The 17,966-nt window shown below is 42.9% G+C and overlaps 1 pseudogene; it reads left to right on the top strand.

Annotated features, from left to right (window-relative positions):
- Window positions 1-15,011, top strand: part of LOC137562262 (dual oxidase 1-like) — a 138,570-nt pseudogene extending 123,559 nt beyond the window's left edge.
- The last annotated feature ends 2,955 nt before the right edge of the window (window positions 15,012-17,966 follow it).

Here is a 17,966-nt window from a genome sequence, read left to right on the forward strand (position 1 = left end):
TAAGAGGTTTAATGTCTCCAGCAAATGCACAGGACTACAGTGATAATCTTAAAGAAAAAATGGAGACTTATCGTAAAAACTTGGAGGCGAATAAACGATCAAAGTACCACCGAGATGTATCGGACTATACAAATGGATATGTGTATGTGTGGCAAAAAGAAGGTTTCAGTTTAAAGAAACGTGGACGTAATCAATTCCCTAAACGAGGGAAGGGACCCCGACAACCACATGGTGGCGAAGCATCTTCGACTGATTTTTTAACATCATCCAGGGACTCCTCCCCGGCTCTAACAGGAGACCAAGAAGGAGAGGAGGAAAGAGGTTCCAATATAAAAGGCAAAAAGAGATCCGGCAACGCAGCTACAAACAAGATGAATCTACGCCAGAGGGCACATCAGACACACAATTAGTGGTCAATATATCGAAATATACACTCACAGAGGATGAAACCCGAGTATTGAATCATGGACTAGGATATTGTCCGACTTCTGGACCAGATTTTTTTAAGGTTGATTTAGATCTATGTCGTTTTTTCAGAAATATAAAACTAAAACAGTATTTTGCATCAATACCTCCATGGCCGATGTCAAGGGAAGTGAGAGAGGAACAGGAACTGACTCTTAAACCATTGGGTTTGAGGAATAAGAGCACTTTCAATCCACCAAGCCATCCAGTTATTGACCTCTTTATCAACAAGGTCAATATGGAGTTACAACAACTGGAGACTGAATATGGCAAGAGGAACTTCCACGTCACTCCAAACTTGACCCATGGGGAAAGATCAGCTCTGAAATCATTACAAGAAAACAAACAGATCACAATTCGACCAGCAGACAAAGGGGGAGCGGTGGTGATACTGGATACGGCCTATTATAAACAGGAAGCCATGCAACAACTAGCACAGGAAGAAATTTATCTAAGAGTGGAAGTGGATCCACTGTTTAAAATACAGAGAAAAATTAAATCACTGGTAGATGATGCATTAGAGAGAGATATTATAGACCAGGATTGTGCTCATTTCCTTATTAAGAACTTTCCAAGGACACCAGTATTATATACTTTACCGAAGATTCATAAAAGCCTCACCGCTCCCCCCGGTAGACCGATTGTATCGGGGGTGGACTCAGTGTTTGTCCCCCTCGCCCAATTTGTAGATAAATTGCTACAACCGATAGTTCAGTCCATAGATTCATACTTGAGGGATACAAGCATGTTTATTGAGAGATTAAATACCTTAACAGCAGTTACGTCAGAGTCTCTTTTGGTAACATTGGATGTCGAGAGCCTCTACACCTCCATCCCACATGATGGAGGTGTAGAGGCGGTAGACTGGTACTTGTTGACGCATTCAGATTTATCGATTCCTCAGAGGAAATTTGTGATTTCGTTGTTACAGATAATCTTGCAGGAGAACTATTTCCTGTTTGAGGGTCACTTTTATGTACAACGTAGGGGAACAGCGATGGGGTCGAACGTGGCCCCGTCCTACGCAAATCTTTTTATGGGGCAGTATGAGGAAGCATTCGTTTATAACAGTGCCCTGTTCCGCCAACATGCTAAATGTTGGTGGAGATTCATAGATGACATTTTTTGCGTGTGGGCGGGGCCGCGTTCGACCCTTGACACTTTTATTTGTGAACTAGGAGCCAAGTGTCCACCAATTAGACTGACTGCACATGTGGCATTGGATGAGGTGCCATTTCTGGATACTGTGGTGTACAGGTCTGGTGATAGATTACTCACAGACCTGTACACCAAACCAACAGACCGTAATTCCATTTTAGAGTACGGCAGTTTTCATCCGGGACACATTAAAGATAATATACCTAGGGGGCAACTAACTAGGGTAGAGAGATTGGTAGCTGATCCAGAGAAAAAAAGAATTAGGATTCAACAAATGCAGGACAAATTTAAGAGAAGGGGGTATCCAGCAGAAACCCTTACAAAGAAAAAATCCCCAAATAATGGGCGACCGGGTGGTCCGAGAATCCCGTTTGTTACTATGTACAATAGTTGGAGTAACCAGATTAGTACAGTTATTAGAAAACACTGGAAGCTACTGCAAGATGCCTTCCCTCATATTGAGGAGTTTAGACACCCACCCCTGATGTCTTTTAAACGTCCCCCAACTATTAGGGACAAGGTTATGAGTACCTTTGAACTACCTAGGGAGAGATGTATTAGAAGTGGTACTTTCCCTTGTCTCCATTGTCACATGTGCAGTCTAGTTAACAAAGGAAACTGCTTTACCCATCCCTCTAGTGGACGCAAATTCTATGTGAGAGGTCATTTTGATTGTGACTCGACGTTTGTCGTATACCTTTTAAAATGTCCATGTGGACTTGGATATGTAGGTAAAACGACGCAGCCATTGAAAGATAGAATTTCGTCACACAAGAGTGCAATTAGAAAGGGGGATGAGGATCAAGCGGTTTCCTTGCATTTTAAACAACATGGCCATTCTGTTACACAGCTGAGGGTGCAAGTTATAGATCATGCACCCCAACATCCTAGAAGGGGGGATAGGAATAAAATGTTACTAGTGAAAGAGGCAAGTTGGATTCGAAGACTTGGTACCATGGGGAGGGGGGGCTTAAATAAAGAATATGACCTACTAGCATGCATTTAGTATAAGGGTGAACCTACTGTGCCTTTAAATTGGAATGAGTGGGATCTATAACTAATATTGTATTTATGTTTTTATTGTAGTGCCTTGGGAGCCGGCGACGAACATTGGTGGTCTGTAAGTTTTCCTTTCCCCCCCCCCCCTTTTTCTTGATACTCTAACAGGAGGTGGGACCTGGGAGCCGGTGGTGAGTTCCTTAGCCCACTCGTTACTGACGTATGTTTATTTACTCAGCGCAGAGCCGGCTTACTAGCTGGCTGCGCTTGTATATGATCACCATGGTGATAGTGCGTCTGGTGGACGCCCCCTGGTGACACAGGCATCACATGATGGAGTCACATGGCGCTAGACGTCATGATGACTCATTCAGGAAGCGGCTGGGTTGGAGGACGCAGTGCCGTCTCGCAGAGTGTCGGCTCCTGGTGAGTGTTGCGCAACTGCGCATATATCTACATATACAATGAGCGGTTTCCTTTGTGGTCCGCTTTGTGGGGGTGGCTTATATACATATAGGGGCTGGTTGGCAATATTATGGGATGTTTCCCATTTACATGCTAGATACTGCAGTCTTCTATGCAGTCCGCCTGACCACCGCTGTGAGCTGATTGGCTACAAGGCACTTGCACCTGATTGGTGCTAGAGCTCAGTGACCACTATATAAGAACATGTGGTGTATTATACAAGTGTGATATGATTCTACACAGCTTGATAAAGGTCTGAGGACCGAAACAGCGAGGCTGTCGCTGAACAGGATGACTGTCATGCTGCTGTTTTAACCAATAAAGAGCTATACTTACTGATGGTGCTGACTTGATTGGAAGACAAGTTTGGGAGTGTGTCCATTGGTGCAAGGACGCTGCAAGTCATAGCACATCGCAATTCCATTCCGTGGGTGCTTGCTTTACATTATGAACTCATCATACACCTAACAGAATACCTTGGGGTGTCTTCTTTCTAAAATGGGGTCACTTGTGGGGTTCCTATACTGCCCTGGCATTTTAGGGGCCCTAAACCGCGAGGAGTAGTCTAGAAAACAAATGCCTCAAAATGACTGTTCAGGGGTATAAGCATCTGCAAATTTTGATGACAGGTGGTCTATGAGGGGGCAAATTTTGTGGAACCGGTCATAAGCAGGGTGGCCTCTTAGATGACAGGATGTATTGGGCCTGTTCTGATGGATAGGAGTGCTAGGGGGGTGACAGGAGGTGATTGATGGGTGTCTCAGGGGGCGGTTAGAGGGGAAAATAGATGCAATCAATGCACTGGGGAGGTGATCGGAAGGGGGTCTGAGGGGGATCTGAGGGTTTGGCCGAGTGATCAGGAGCCCACACGGGGCAAATTAGGGCCTGATCTGATGGGTAGGTGTGCTAGGGGGTGACAGGAGGTGATTGATGGGTGTCTCAAGGTGTGATTAGAGGGGGGAAATAGATGCAAGCAATGCACTGGCGAGGTGATCAGGGCTGGGGTCTGAGGGCGTTCTGAGGTGTGGGCGGGTGATTGGGTGCCCTAGGGGCAGATTAGGGTCTAATCTGATGGGTAACAGTGACAGGTGGTGATAGGGGGTGATTGATGGGTGATTGATGGGTAATTAGTGGGTGTTTAGAGGAGAGAAGAGATGTAAACACTGCATTTGGGAGGTGATCTGATGTCGGATCTGCGGGCGATCTATTGGTGTGGGTGGGTGATCAGATTGCCCGCAAGGGGCAGGTTAGGGGCTGATTGATGGGTGGCAGGGACAGGGCGTGATTGATGGGTGGCAGTGACAGGGGGTGATTGATGGGTGATTGACAGGTGATCAGTGGGTTATTACAGGGAATAACAGATGTAAATATTGCACTGGCAAATTGATAAGGGGGGGTCTGAGGGCAATCTGAGCGTGTGGGCGGGTGATTGGGTGCCCGCAAGGGGCAGGTTAGGGTCTAATCTGATGGGTAACAGTGACAGGTGGTGATAGGGGGTGATTGATGGGTGATTGATGGGTAATTAGTGGGTGTTTAGAGGAGAGAAGAGATGTAAACACTGCATTTGGGAGGTGATCTGATGTCGGATCTGCGGGCGATCTATTGGTGTGGGTGGGTGATCAGATTGCCCGCAAGGGGCAGGTTAGGGGCTGATTGATGGGTGGCAGTGACAGGGGGTGATTGACGGGTGATTGACGGGTGATTGACGGGTGATTGACTGGTGATTGACAGGTGATCAGGGGGGATAGATGCATACAGTACACGGGGGGGGGGTCTGGGGGGGGGGGGGTCTGGGGAGAATATGAGGGGTGGGGGGGGGGGTGATCAGGAGGGAGTCGGGGGCAGATTAGGGACTAAAAAAAAAAATAGCGTTGACAGATAGTGACAGGGAGTGATTGATGGGTGATTAGGGGGGTGATTGGGTGCAAACAGTGGTCTGGGGGGTGGGCAGGGGGGGGGGGGTCTGAGGGGTGCTGTGGGCGATCAGGGGGTGGGGGGGGGGGGGGGAATCAGTGTGCTTGGGTGCAGACTAGGGTGGCTGCAGCCTGCCCTGGTGGTCCCTCGGACACTGGGACCACCAGGGCAGGAGGCAGCCAGTATAATAGGCTTTGTATACATTACAAAGCCTATTATACACTTTCCGTGCGGCGATCGGGCAGCTAGTAACCCGCCGGCGCTTCCGAACGGCCGGCGGGTTACAGCGAGCGGTGGGCGGAGCCAGTCCCCGGCAGCTGATCGCGTCACAAATGACGCGATCGCCGCATAGCCACTCCCGCAGCCGCCCCCGCCGATGGGCGTATTGCGGTCGTTTAGGCCCGGACTTTGCCGCCGCCCATCGGCTGGGGGCGGTCGTTAAGTGGTTAATTATATTATATTTTAGCTCTTTGGGAGCTTAAAAAAGTAACATAGATAAGGTGAAAACAGATGAAAACGGGTGAAATATTTTTGTGAATCATGCTCATTGTGTCGGTAAAACTATCTGTTTTTAATCCTTTTTTTTTTTTTTTTTTTTGTGAATACAAAAGCACTGTAAATGTATTTTTTTTTAGTAATTCTTTTTTTTTTTTTACTTTTTATCAGCTTTTTCTGGATGGGCCATTTGGAGAAGGTCATCAAGAATGGAATATGTTTGAAGTGTCAGTCTTAGTTGGTGGAGGAATTGGTGTTACACCTTTTGCATCAATTCTTAAGGATTTGGTCTTCAAATCTTCAATCAATGCAAAAATCCACTGCAAGAAAGTATGTCTAAATATTGTTCTTTAACAGATGCTATATTTATAAAAGAACCTTAAATAACAGCTGCAGATATTTGTCTATTTGGCTACAAAACACCTTTAATCAACCCAACTTTAATTCATCTTATCATATCTTAAAAAAGGGATAAAAAAAATTAGTAAGATACAAATTGAATAAAGGAGGCCAAACATATGATGAAAGATACAAATTTAATTTGATATTAAAATGTAGCATCCTGTAAGTCAGAGAAGCCTTCCATCACATTAAAGGACCAAAAGGTGTATATGTAAAATAAAGGCGCAAGTTAATCTGAGCCCAGAGAAATAGCTGCTAGTACAATATCAGTAACATTTACTGGTATTCTACTATTTTACTGTGGTAATTTTCATTACTAAAATATCTGTTAACTTGTGACTTAAAGAAAACCTGAACTGAAAATTAAAAGTCAAAATAAGCATATACAAGTCATACTTACCTCCTATGTAGTCTACTCCTCAGTGTCTTTCTCCTGTCCGGCTTCCTATTTGTTCACTGTGATCAAGGGAATTTTCCGTCCACCATTTTGAAAATGGCCATTACCCATAACAGCTTTCTGGTCAGCACACAGTTAAACTGTAACATCGCCCACCTGAGCCATAGGGAAATATGGACATTACCTGGTACATCAGTTTTCTTCTCAGCTATAACTGACAGCAACTGATATTTTATTGACAGCAACTGATATATTTCAGATCTGACAAAATGTTGTCAGAACTGGAAGGGATTATTGTCAGAAAAAAATGGCGAGCTTCTGAGAGGAACTGATGGCAAGGTAACTATTTAATGTTCATTTGAAGTTACCTCATGTGTTTATTTTAAATATTTTTACTCAGTTCAGGTTCTCTTTAAGCCCGTTTAAAAAACGGGCTCTAGGCTGTCCTGCGTCCTTTCCCAATGTCTGTCAGTGCAGGACATGCACAGTAGCACAAAAGCACTGACATAGGGACAGGGCACATGGACACTTGTATTTTATTAGGTAGGATATTACTGATAATTTACTACAGCTTAACCTACCCCCTTCAATGCCTAACCCTAAACACCTACCCTGATGCCTAAAGTTTAAACCTCTCATCCTGATGCCAAACCTTAACCACCCCCCCTGCACAAACCCCCTTTTCTAATGCCTAACCTTGATGCCCCCTGCAAACGCCATTTCTGACACCTGACCTTAGCTGCCCCCTTGCTGAAAATCCACAGCAAAAATGGAAAATAGCAAAGGTGCCACGGATGTTTGGATGCTGCCATAGGCGCCCATGCAAATATCATTTTACAGCCCCCTTACGTTTTTACCAATAACTAACAGGCGCCTTACTTTTCTTAACCAGTTCACCCCCAAGGGTTTTTACCCTAACGGACCAGAGCAATTTTCACCTTTCAGTGCTCCTCCCTTTCATTCACCAATAACTTTTTCACTACGTATCACAGCAAATTGATCAATACCTTGTTTTGTTTTTGCCGCTAAATAGGCTTTTTGGAGTCGATATTTTATTTTCAGTAATACCTTTTCTTTTTATGTATTTTAAAGGGAAAAACAAGGCAAAAAATGAAAAAAATACACTATTTCTCCAATTTCATACCCTATAGTTTTAAAATAAACACTGCTAATGTGCATAAGACACACAAATGTTATCTGCCTATTTGTCCTGGTTATCACAATATATAAATTATGTCCCAAGTACAAAGTATGCTGACAATATATTATTTGGAAATAAAGGTGTATTTTTCCTATGTTGTGTTTTTTGTTTTGTCATTGCATACTACCAATGAATTCAAGCCCTTATTTGCAAATGTAACAGTAGTTCACCATCATAGCATACATATTTTAAAAGCTGAGTTCCTAAGGTAACTATTTATGTATTCTGTTTTCAATTCTGTCACTTTTGGTGTTTTTTACAAGTTTTTTATTTTGGTACAGAGTATATGGAAATAACAGTTTTATTGCTTCTCGCTCAGTTTGCCAAAAAACAAAAATCAGATGACAAATGCATAATCTCGCAAACACCCCAAATTCTCTTCTCTTGCTTGTCACAGTTAAAATGATACCCTATACACATCATCAGATAGTGTTTTGGCCACATAATAGACTGTTAATCATGAGCAGCGTCAATGTATTTTTCAAGGCCATTTTTTGCACCAGAAACAATACTGTCATTCTTTCCTAGCAAAACCCCTGGAGTCTCAGAACATTTGATACAGGTCATAAATGATAGCATTCTGAAAACTAGAGAACCAGACCTACTCAAATATACATATTTTGTAACATTTGCACTTGGCCACATAATACACTGTTAATCATGAGCAGCGCCAATGTATTTTTCAAGGCCCTTTTTTTTTACCAAATGCAACAATGTAATTCTTTCTTCTCAAAGCCCCAGGAGTGTAAGACCATTCAATAAAAGACACAAATGTTACCATTCTGAAAACTAGAGACCCAGACCTACTCAGTTGCAAATAGAATAATTTAAGTTAGGCCTATATCACTATCCATAACACTAATGACAAATACATTGGAACTCACCATTGCTGGTCTAGCAGGATGGAGACAATCCAGAGGTCATACGCCAAGGCAAGCCAGTGGTCAGAAGATGGGGGGGTGGTCTGCAGAGTAAAGTCTTGTGGCTAACACTCTCACCTTGCAGCAGAAAGTCTAAATGGGAAAAAACTATTTGCAGGTTGTAGGAATCTTGGGATTCCTCTAAGCTTCTGGGTTTCCTCCCACACCCCAAAAAAAGGTGGTAATGTTAACTAGTGGTAATTGTGAGCTCATTTGAGGGACAGTAAGTGGCAAATAAAAGTAGAGAGGAAAAATTAAAGTCCAGTGAAAATTTAGGGTAATGAACAAAAAAAAAAAAGTCTAATAGCTGCTGAGGGTATGGTATGCCTCAAAGCAGCCGGCAACGCAGAGTCCCGGCTGTGAGGGGCACTTTGGGCAGTGGTATCTGCTGTCTTTCCGCCTCTTGTGCTTGGTGCACACCCGGCATCGCTTCTGTGGCTTTACCTAATTGGGTTCGGGGGGATCAGGGCAGGAAAATGTTTTCCCCTTAGGCGAACTGCACCATCCAGTTGCATTGGATTGAATTCCTCCATAAGGTTTATGCTTTCGTTGATCAGCTATCTCAAAGCTTGTCGCATAAACGGGAGGTAGCTGTCACCGTGGCGTGTCTTTTTAAAAAGCACAAATGCGTTGTGCATGGCCATCTGCAGGAGGTAAAAGGAAACTTTTTTGTACCAGGCCTTTTTTTTTTTTTTTTTAAAGTAGTAGGAGAGCATTTGGTCGGCAAGATCCACCGCACCCATATTTTTTGTGTAGTCGACCAATGCCACTGGCTTCTCGATCCGCTCTCTGAAGGTTGTGACAGGAACTACTTCTTCATTGTGAATTGAAGTCAGGACCATGACGTCTCTCTTGTCCCTGAATTTTTTAGCCAGGAGCTCACCACTTCTGAGACTGTGTGTTTCCCCTTTTGATAATTTTTTATTAACCACCTGTGGTGGGAGGCCTTTGCGGTTTGGCCTCACTGTCCCACAGGCACCAGTCTCTGCAGAATATAAAAATTTGAAAAGGGGAATGCTGACGTAGAAGTTATCCACGTACACATGATAGCCTTGGTGGAAGAGTGGGTTGGCTAGTTCCACCACAATTTTCCCACTGGTTGGCATGTATGGTGGGCACCCAGCTGGTTGCAAATGGGTATCTTTGCCCTCATACAGAAAAAAAGAATAGGCGTAGCCACTGCTGCTCTCACATAGTTTATACAATTTTATCCCATACTTGGCAGCCTTACTTGGAATATATTGCTTTATCCCTAATCTGCCATGGAAGTATAGGAGGGATTCATCCACTGCAACATCTCTCTCTGGGGTGTACACCTCGCTAAATTTTGTACTGAGGTGGGTAAGGATCGGCCTCAGTGTAAAAAGCTTGTCATGAGCAGGATCATCTTTGGGGACATTGTCCGAATTATCAGCAAAGTGCAGGCACTTCATAATAGCCTCATAGCGCTGCCTGCTCATGGAAGCTGGAAACAGGGGTGTGCTGTGCATAAAGTCCTTAGACCAGTACAGTCTTATTTCTGGCTGTTGGACTATACCCATGTGTAGTGTTAGGGCCAGAAACACCTTTAGCTCAGGTATGGTGATGGGCTCCCATTTCTCAGCCAAATAGCAATTGGGCTTCTGGGCAATATACTGCTGAGCAAACAAATTGGTTTGCTCCACAATGTGCTGCAGCAAAATATTAACCCACAAAGAGCTGGAAGAAGTCAGCAGGCCCAAAGTTGTCAGTGGGCACTAATATTTCGCTTGCCCCTGTAAAAGGCGGGATGTTGGGTGCTACAAGGTTAGCAGGTGACCAGGTGCCCCGAATTATGTCCTCAGGTACCGGTGGGCGTACCTGCCTTTGCCTGGCTCCCCTCTGGCCTCTGCTGCTAGCTGCAGCTGTGCTACTCTCTGAGCCCCCTGCGGTGGCATCTGAAGGGCCCTGGACAGTGGTTCCCCTCTGCCTGTGCTGCTAGCTGCAGCTGTGCTACCCACCGAGCCCCCTGTGGTGGCATCTGAAGGGCCCTGAACAGTGGAATCTTCATCCCTCCTGAAGCGGCTAGATGGCTGCCCAACACTCTCTGAACTTGTCAGAATCTGACTCAGAGCTGCTGCTCGTTGGGTGCCATTCGCTCCCCAAATCGTCCCCACTGCTGCTGCTCTGCTGAAGAAAGACGGCTGCCTCCTCAACAGAATTCAGTCTCCTCGCCATAGTAAGCAAAGGGGATAGATGGATGGATGGGATGGACAGACAGACAGACAGATTGATCGATCGATCAACCGAGCGATTGATCAATAACAGAAAGATTTTTTTTTTTATGAAGATGAAAAGAAAGAATAGAAAAGTATAGATAGAAATATCAGAGTAAGGGTAGAAGAGGGGTGAAAAAGTACAGAAAAGTACTAAGAAGTACTAAAAAGTACTGAAATAAAACAGAAAAGCAGTAAATGGCAAAGGAGGGGAGGATAAGGGGTTAATAAAAAAAAAGTATGGGGTTAAAATTTTATGTAAAAATATCAAAATCCTACCACAATCACAGTCTCTTTCTCCCTCACAGCTCCTGTCACCTCTGAATGCTGATTGACAGCAGTCTGAGGTGATGGATGAGCTGGGAGGGAGAAAGCAAGTTTGTTTACTGATGTAAACAAGACAGATCATTGTTACTGGCTTGTAACAATGATCTGCCTTGTTACTGGCACTTGATTGGCCCAGGGACCATGTGATTCTCTGGTCCAATCACCAAGCCACGGGACCCGACGTGCGCGCGGCGGGAGTGCGCCCGCTCGCACACAGCGGCAGAGTTACAATGTAACTCATTAAAACGTCCTGCTGCCATTAATAGCGGCGAACATGATGTTTTAATGCGTTACATTGTCCGCAAATGGTTAATCTAGTTTTCATAATTATTTTTGAGCACTACATAGGCTCTTATCAATAACATGCAATAGTGTGACAAGATTAATGAAAATATGAGTAAGAAATTCAGCAGTTCCTAATATTGGTTTTCTATCCCATTAAGGTATATTTTATATGGGTGACACGCACTCAGAAGCAGTTTGAATGGTTGACAGACATCATCCGAGAGGTAGAAGAGAATGACAAGAATGACCTTCTGTCTGTTCATATCTATATCACTCAGCTGACTGAGAAGTTTGACTTCCGCACAGCCATGCTGGTAAACACACAGCTCTCCTTTCTTTATAATTTGACAGCTGGACTCATGCCATTCAGATAGCAGATATTGCTGTGATTAATATTATTAGTGCAATGTGTTTGTGGATTAGTGCTGTTTACCTATCAGGGTTATAAGGCTTAAGTACACAACTATGGTACTTCTGGGAGCCTGACACTATTATTAAAGGGCATTTATGCTTTTGTTTATAAAAATGCAATAGGGTGAGGGTGCTAAATGCACAGAGCTAACAATGTTTGGCAGTGGTGTACAGTTTGGTGCCAGAACTAGAGCCAATGCAGTAGTCCACATATTGTCCTCATGAGGTGCTGCCAATAGAGTTTTTGTAGTGAGGATCATGAATTTGGCAACGGAAATCAGTATGAATACTGGTGAAATAGATGTTAGGCTTAGACATTGTTCAGGTAAGTTAAGAAAGATGCTTTATTTATAAAAGAACCTTAAATAACAGCTGCAGATAGTTATATTGCCCTATTTGTCTAAGGTTACTGGGTAAACTGTTCCAACCCACAGCAACCACTTTAATGTATGGATACAAGATGTCCTGGAAAATATTCACTGTATGTGCATGCCTACAACTGCTAAATCACTAACCTTTCAGAATGCCTTGCTATAATGTAATAACGTGACCTAGTCAAAGGTTGCCAATTCTTCCAACCTAATAGCAGACCGTTTTTAATAACACCAGACAGGCTTGAAAGATTATATATGTGATCTATTGGTCTCCAGCCCAGGAGAACATTCATAAGTACAGCCCATGATCAAGCCTTGAAATGAAAATATATACTGTACATTAAGAAATAAGGCATTAATTTTAAATGCATAGCTCTCCAATTTGACCAATCTTACCTGTTTTTTTTGTATATTCCAGTATATTTGTGAAAGACATTTCCAGAAAGCTCAGAGTCAGAGCTTGCTCACTGGGCTGCGATCTGTCACACATTTTGGAAGACCACCATTTTTGGGCTTTCTGAACTCCCTACAAGAAGTGCATCCTACGGTATGTATAGTGCTGACCATATAAAGTATACACACATAATAATGCATACGGAAAGTATATTTGAACTCTAGACATTTTTTGTTTATTTATTTATTTTTATTCTGAACTGAAACAGGATTCTGTACAAACTTTTACTTTGAGTCTTAGTAGTTCTAATGGTCGGAAATGTTTCACTTCTTGTTTTATGGATTCTCTATCAGTTGGCAACATTAGCTGACCCCCTGCAACTGCCCCTCTCCCTCCTGTGTCCTTCTAATTGAAATATGAATATATCTCAGGGACCTTAGAGACAGAAATGAACTATTTAGCATTAGAAGAAAAGTATCAGTCCACATGGCACAAAAGACAATATATTTTGCAGCTTCAACCAACAAGGCTAGATGGCAATGTGAATTAGTAAAAGGATGTCACTTCCGTATGTAGAACATGCAAGAGGTTCGAAGAACCACTGAAATTTTATGTTAGTTCAGGCTTGCTTTCAATCAAACCTGTAGTGGGGGAGTGAGGATAAAAATACTTACAGTACCTCAGTAATTGGAAGCCTCTGAATGATCCATTCATGCCCAGGAGAACAAAACTACTTGTGTACTGCTGTCTTCCTTCATGCACACGCAATTTGTTCTACTGGGCATGCACAGACCTTACTCCCACATGTCCAGTTTAGATGTGCACATACTTAAATCGTTTCATATAATTTGCCAATATTGACATTGGCTATTTCAGTGATCAATTTAACCACTTGCCGACCAGGCACTCATAACGCGCGTCGACAAAGTGGCAGCTGCAGGACCAGCGACACAGGTCTGCGTCGCCGGCTGCAAGCTAATTAATCAGGAAGCAGCCGCTCGCACGAGCTTCCTGTCAATTCACGGCGGGGGGCTCCGTGAATAGCCTGCAGGCCGCCGATCGCAGGCTAAATGTAAACACAAGCGGAAATAATCCGCTTTGTTTACATTTGTACAACGCTGCTAACAGTAGCAGCGTTGTACTAGATCAGCGATCCCCGGCCAATCAGCGGCCGGGGATCGCTGTCACATGACAGGCAGGAGCCTGTTAGAGGCTACACAGGACAGATCCGTTCCTGTGCAGCCTCCGATCTCCGGAGAAGGGAGGGAGGAGAGGGAGAGGGGGAATCCTGCGGTGGAGGGGGCTTTGAGGTGCCCCCCCCCTGCCAGCCACACGCAGGCAGGAGCGATCAGACCCCCCCAGCACATCATCCCCCTAGTGGGGAAAAAAGGGGGTGATCTGGTCACTCTGCCTAGTGTTTGATCTGTGCTGGGGGCTGTAGAGCCCACCCAGCACAGATCATCGAAATCAGCGCTGGTCCTTAAGGGGGGGGGGGGTAAAGGCTGGGTCATCAAGTGGTTAACCTTTTTTTTTTTTTTTTTTGCATAAGCATATCTAAAGTGGGTTAAAAGCAAAAGTATACCAACATAGATGGTTGTTTTCTTTGTAGAAACACTATGTTAACATTGGTTTATAGCACAGGCATTGTGACACCATTTAATTGAGTGTGAGGTATGGGGTTAAAAGCTAATGTCCCCCATTTCATTTTCCTTGCCCCGACCTCTAACTTAGCCTAATATTATGCCTCAACGTAATCGTAACACTCACCCCATCTCAATTCATTAAAGAAGCAAAAAAAGACTTCCTAACAACTTGACCCTTGACAGCTGTAAATTTAATCTTGCATCTAACTTTAATCCTCTTCCTTTCAAATACCTAACCTTAAGGGCCCATTCACACTTGAAAGTGGCAAAACGGTAGTGCTTAGTGCACGGGTGATTTTACCGCAATTAGCGCTGTAAAATCACTGTACACTCTTGTGATTCCTGACGATCGCGATCAGCACTTTTATAAGCACTGTATTACGATCACTCCAGAATCGCAAGAAAATGCTGCAGGCAACACGTTTTGCGATTGCCGTTAATCACCAAATGCCCACGATTGGCGTCAATCACAGCAGTGAGATCACTGCCATATGGTTACAATTGCGCTAGCACTTTAAAAAGCACTAGCACTTCGGTAATTAGCGGGAATCACCCACTAATTGCCCTAGTGTGAATGGGCCCTAACAAAAATTCAGCTATACTTACAGATCTATATGTGTTCACCTAATCATCTGTGTTAGGCGCAGTCACAAAATGTGCTGCCAACACCCAAAATATGCATACACAACAAAAAGAAAATAGAAGAAAGGAAATCAACCATTTTATTACTGAAATATAGTGAGTCACTGACAAGGTCACTTATGGCTCTTTTCGAAATCTATAAACCATTTATTTCTCTTACAGGTAAAGAAAGTAGGAGTTTTTAGCTGTGGACCTCCTGGAATGACCAAAAATGTGGAAGATGCTTGTCGGAAACTTAACAAAAGAGACGAATCCCATTTTATTCATCACTATGAGAATTTTTAGTTTACTACTTGACTGTTCCTTTGTTACCATAATCAGGGTGACATTAAGATCTACCTTACAGTGTATAATGTTACCACGTCAGGTTGCCTGCATTTGTTGCTTATTGACATTTGTTGACTTCTACAACACTACTGTGTATGACAACCCATCTATAGATTCATGGAAGCTACTGGTTTCTATGCAATTACTGTACTTATGATGATAATTATCCATGTTTCTCTATAGATGTGTCAAAAATTGGATGGGGTGTCTATTCATATTTGTATACCAGTTATACAAAATAAATTATACTTTTACCAAGTAAACACATGTGTCATTCTGTCTGGTTTATATAAAAACAGACCCTTGTACTATAGTGGAGAAGTGAGGCTATATAACCCACATAAGGGCTAATTTACTAAAGTTCACAAAATGGTTACTACTGACATACTTGCAAGACATTGTTTTACTAAGACAAATAAAGTTCTATCTTTTAACCTTGTACTTAGAGGGCTTGTCCGATCTGACTTATTTGCGCAGATGATTCCCCTTGTGCAATTCTCAGAGTGTTTACAACATATAAATAAAAAACATACAAAATGATGGTGTGTAGGGATCTGAAAATGTTAAAAACAAAAAGTCCAATGCTGATAAATGTAGTGTAATGGTTTTCTGATAAAAGTCTAACTATAGGCCTTAGCAAACAATTAGAAACAGAGCTAGAGCTTTGCAGAATGCACGGCCATCGTGTAAGATATCTGCGGTTCTTCCCCTCCCAGTCTCCTGTGTTTTATATCAGAGCTCAGGTTATGGGTTTTCTCTTTCTTTTGCCAGTCCTAGCTCATATCCGCTGGCACTAAATTATGTGTGCACCATATACTGTTTCTCTGTGAAGAGGTAGGACTGGCTGGAAGCAAAAAAAAAAAAAAGTTGAAAGTCCAACAAAAGTTTGCTTTCTTAAAACAGAAAGTATTTGCGATAATTCAGGTTGGAGTTAGCTCTGAGATGTCTCCCAGTGCATCACTGCTGAAATATGCAGATTAACCATTGTCGTCCTTAGAAGCTAAACACACCTCCAAATCCACTGGAATGCAATGATGTGTCAGCTGTTAATGGTACAGAGCCACACTAATCCAACATGCATACACACTGTTTCAGACTGGTTGGTCTTCATCGGTGCATGCATGGATTAATGTGGCTCTATGAAGTAGGACTTGAAACACCCAGAGGTACAGACTAACCAGCAAGCTCATGGTGAACCAGAACTCATTGGAGTGTGTAGGTGGCAGCAATGGTCCTAAAAGCCCCCTTACTAAAATGCTACATAAAAAAGACAGACATGGAAAATGAGGAGGGTGCAGATGCTGATACATTATGGAAAATAGTACAGCTGGTAGTAAGACAAGCAGGGCAGTGCTTAACTAGACTGAACTAGCACTGACAGCTCTCTTTCCATATTATGTAGAGTAGTAATGTTCTACAGAGCTGAAGAAGATCATTGAAGGACTTTGCAAACCTGACCACAATTTGAAATTAGGTGGCAGGACAGATTGTAGGGCCAGGTTTGCAATTTCAATTTGTTTACCTTGCAGTCATTTACACTAGAGTCCATTATGACCCAAATGAGGGTTGCAAATGCTGCCACCCAACAAAAATTATCTTTTAAAAAATGTGGGAAGGTTTGCAGCATTACTTAAATTCCTCAGTGATACCAAGCCCTGGAGAAATGTGTGTGTGTGTGTGGGGGGGGGGGGGGGGGGGGGGTAAATACTAATCACATCTGGATTTTCCACTTGTGGAGAAAATCCATCTCCATTCATTCTTTATGACCTCTGGCTGCTCTTCGAAATCTGTAAGTTGCGCTCAGAAGTTGGTTAGTAGTTGGGGAAGAAGAGGACAACTGCAAAATATAAGAAACTTGGATCTACAGCCACAGCCACCCAGATAACAATATTCAAAATTGTATTGCACTTACCTTTTGTTAAGGTGGGCCTGAGATGAGTTTAGTGATGAGACCCAAAACCCAAGTAACACGGTGGCTATGGGTTTTCAAATTAGTAGGCCGGAGGCCTGAGGCCCTGTAACTTTCAAAGAAGAAGCTCAGTGATACCAGGTTCAGCTTCAGGTAAGCTTCTCAAATTATTGAGGTTTTATTCACGTATTTATACAGTCACAGCATGCATCGTCAGAGGAATTGTTAATAATTACAGTGTGGCTGGCGTACGTGTCCACGTGTAGAGGTACGTGTCTTCCAAATCAGCAATTTTAGCAAAAATAGAAATCATCAATAATTATATGGGCATGTAACAGCGCATTTTGTGGGTCTGGCCCACTTCATCGGGTATTGTGCCAGTTTGGCTACACTCTCACACTGGTATGAATGCCTCTGTAATAACTTTACCTTACCAAATCATGTCCAGTGGATCTTTTGTGCTACTGTGCAGCATCTACCAATCTACGACAGTACAAAATGCTTTTTAAGTAAATAAGCAAACAATACACTACATACCTTTTGTGTGCTTAATATCACATAATACTTGTTCCATCATAAAAGTGTTAAAATTATAACATTTTTACAAGTGTTTGAAATTATTTATAATACATTTCTGCATTTATAATAGTACCCAATTATTATTATTTAGTATTCATATAGGGATGACATCTTCTGCAGTGCTTTACATAGTATATAGCCAAGTCACTGTCTTTCAAAGGGGCTCACAATCTAATCCCTGCCATAGTTATATGTCCATCATAGTCTGGGGCCAATTTAGGGGGGAGCCAATTAACTTATTTGTATGTTTTTGGGATGTGGGAGGAAAGCAATGAACCCAGATGAAACCCATGCAGACACGGGGAGAACATACAAATTACTTGCAAATAGTGCGCTGGCTGGAATTATCTCAGTCTATACAGCATTTTTGTTCATAAAGGTTTTCATGAATTGAAGTAGCTTTAACTGAACACCTTTTTGATTGG

The sequence above is a fragment of the Hyperolius riggenbachi genome, chromosome 3 (genome assembly GCF_040937935.1).
Source record: "Hyperolius riggenbachi isolate aHypRig1 chromosome 3, aHypRig1.pri, whole genome shotgun sequence".
Taxonomy (NCBI): Eukaryota; Metazoa; Chordata; class Amphibia; order Anura; family Hyperoliidae; genus Hyperolius; species Hyperolius riggenbachi.